Below are 3,542 nucleotides of genomic sequence, written 5' to 3' on the forward strand. Positions count from 1 at the left end.
AAGTTCATACCCTTAACCCATTTTCGGCCAAATTCAAACCAAGACAAGAAATTCGAGTTCAATTCCTCCAATTCAAGTTATCAATATTAATTATCAAGCTCAAACAACAACACTCAATTCCTCAGAAATCACCATAGAACTCGAAACCCCCAAAATTGGAATATGAACCCTAATTTTCGAGTTCTTCAATTCAGCCAAGAAAAATTCCTACTTTGCTTGAAGAGTTAAGCTACCCAGACCGTCTACTCTCTCTTTCCCTCGTCGGAGATGCTCGCCAGAGCTCCTGAGATACGCGGCGTTTCTCTCCTCTCGGCTGGTGGCGCGCGCGCGGCTTGGTGGAGGAGCTGCTGACCGAGCGCAAGCAAGAAGGAGAAGAGAATATGAAGGAGAGGCGATGGTGGTTCAAGCGGCGCTCGCTCTCCTTCTCTCTCTCGCTCTCTCAGCTTCTTCCTCTCTCTCACTCTCTTTCCCTCTCTCTCTCTCTCTCTCTCTCTCGGTTCAACCCTCTTCTTCTTCTTCCTTTTTTTTTTCTTTCTTTCCTTTTCTTTTCTTTCTTCTCTTTCTCTTTTCCCGTGTCCTTTCTTTTCTTCTTCTCCTGATTGTCGGCCAAGGGATAAACATCACTTAAATTCACCCATTTTAAAACTGAATGAAAAAATGAGGGGGAGAATTGGCCCGCTTAAAATTTTAAACAATCAGGTGCAACTTTATCGCACCTGAAAGTTTTTTTAACTATCTGGTGCGAAAAGTCGCACCTGATACTCAAAATAAAAAATAATTTTAGCGAAATTTTTTGGACTTCTGGTTGACAATCTGATGCGACTAGTCGCACCCGAAAGTCATTTAGATGCGACTTTTAGGTGCGACTAGTCGCACCTGATAGTCATGCGCATCAGAAAACTAAATTTGTAGTAGTGATATATTAACCAATATACACTTTATAAAATATTATTAATCGCTTATTTGAACTATACATTATCCAAGATTAATCATTATTCCTTTATATTGGTTATCGGCTTTAATGAGATACAAATTTTAAAGAAAGAATGTCGAAGTATATTCTAAGATGGTGTTGTTTCTATTATTGTGTATTTTACTATTTTTAAGTGATATTTAATTCAAAATAATGGCTTACTTTATGCTTTTAGTTATTTATTTATTTTCGTTTCTATCGCTTCAGGGTTGCTTATAATGGTTGTGTTTAAAAAAAAAACACAAATAGTCTAAAATTCATAAATTCAAAATAAAATAGCAAATCGTTATTTAAATTAACTTAAACTTTTTGAGTGACGACTGTTGTGAGGGATTTTTCCTCAACCGAAAAAACATCAAGGCCCAACTCAAGCGAGGATGCATGGCAACCCCGGCCCAAAGAGTAGAGCCCGTGAGTAAGACAAATCGAGCTCACCCCTGAGGGGACCTCTCATCCTGGCGTCCAGGCTCGACCTCCAGGCCAGGCTCGACCTCCAGGCAGGCTCGACCTCCAGGCGAGCTCGACCTCCACGCAGGCTCGACCTCCAGGCAGGCTCGACCTCCAGACGAGCTCGACCTCCAGGCAGGCCCGATCTCCAAGCCAGGCGAGCTCGACCTCCAGGCAGACTCGACCTCCAGGCGAGCTCGACCCCCGGGCAAGCTCGACCTCCGGGCAGGCTCGACCTCCAGGCAGGCCCGACCTCCAGGCGTGCTCGACCTCCAGGCAGGCTCGACCTCTAGGCAGGCTCGACCTCCAGGCGAGCTCGACCTCCAGGCAGGCCCGATCTCCAAGCCAGGCGAGCTAGACCTCCAGGCAGGCTCGACCTCCAGGCGAGCTCGACCTCCAGGCAGGCTCGATCCCCAGGCCAGGCTCGACCTCCAGGCAGGCTCGCCCTCCAGGCCAGGCTCGACCTCCAGCCAGGGTCGACCTCCAAACGAGCTCGACCGAACCCAAAAATTAAGGCCCAACCCAAAAATAAAGAGGCTTCGCCTGAACCTCTATTTCTATTTCGTAAAAGAGGACTCGCCCAAACCTCTATTTCCATTTCGTAAAAGAGGACTCGCCCGAACCTCTATTTCCATCTCGTAAAATAGGACTCGCCCGAACCTCTATTTCCATTTCGTAAAAGAGGACTCGCCCGAACCTCTATTTCCATTTCGTAAAAGAGGACTCGCCCGAACCTCTATTTCCATTTCGTAAAAGAGGACTCGCCCGAACCTCTATTTCCATCTCGTAAAACAGGACTCGCCCAAACCTCTATTTCCATTTCGTAAAAGAGGGCTCGCCCGAACCTCTATTTCCATTTCGTAAAAGAGGACTCGCCTGAACTTCTATTTCCATTTCGTAAAAGAGGACTCGCCCGAACCTCTATTTCCATTTCGTAAAAGAGGCCTCGCCCGACCCCCCGATCCCATCTCGTAAAAGAGGCCTCGCCCGATCCCATCTCGTAAAAGTGGGCCTCGCCCGTACCCCTTTACTCATGTCGTACTTCTGCCCTAACTCTCACCACCTCACTATAAATACCCGAGACAAACACTTATCAAGGGCTAGCTTTTTCTCTCTCTAACTATAATATACAGAATTCTCTACTCAAGCTATTTCTCTCTCTAAAAACACATTCGAGACCGAAATCAAGAACAAAGAGAATCAAAGCCACTTCATACACACATTTTCACACAAAAAATAGGAACAATCTACTTCCATTCTCTCTAGAGTGGGAGAAGACCAGCTCACCCTCTCTCTAAACCCAAGGCTCAAAGCCAAATTATATTCCCTCTACAAGAGTGTCCAAGAACTTGAGAAATCAATTCTCAAGTTCTTCACTTGATAAGAGGAATATCCCATAACTAATCTCACAGGTTCGATGACACGTGGCCAAGTCCGCTCACGTCACGTGTCCGTAAGTGTTAATCCAAAAAAACGGCTTAACATTTTGGCGCTAGAAGGAGGGGCCCCGAGAACAACCACGTACGGGCTCTCCACCAGCAAGAACTCTATTTTCTCAGGTACCAAGATGCTACCACCACATCAAAAAACTACCATTCCAAACCGCGTGACTGTCTCCGAGAGTGGCGCTCCCCGGTGAGCGAAGAGCGTGGCGCTCCACACGCGAGCGCGAACCCAGGAAAGGCAGGGACAGGCGCAAGGAGCCCCACCGACGAGCGCGGCTCCGTCAACGACCGCTGCCTCAACGGCCAACCCGAACACCACCGGCGTTGTAAACCCCACCGGCTTAGTTTTCATCGAGCGAGACGACCGGATGGAGCGTCTCGAGAACAGCCTATTTTTGCTAACAAGCGAGTTCGCAAGAGACAGGGAAGAGCGAACCATGTGGCGCCACTCCCGGGAGAGAGGTGCACAGGTACAGGATGTCTACTCGGAAGGCCAGAGACGCGAGCGAGGGCAAGCTCCCGTAGGGGAACTTCACGATGAAGACGACCAGGGCGACGCGCCTGACCCGAGCATACGAGACATCAGGAACAACCACCGAGGGGAACGACTGACAACCCGTGAGCGGGTACCGCAATGCTCGGAGGCTCTCCGCGACGAGGGGCGGAGAGACCCGCGC

The sequence above is a fragment of the Urtica dioica genome, chromosome 7 (genome assembly GCF_054948205.1).
Source record: "Urtica dioica subsp. dioica isolate 48M chromosome 7, U.dioica_male_clone48M_v1_H2, whole genome shotgun sequence".
Classification (NCBI taxonomy): Eukaryota; Viridiplantae; Streptophyta; class Magnoliopsida; order Rosales; family Urticaceae; genus Urtica; species Urtica dioica.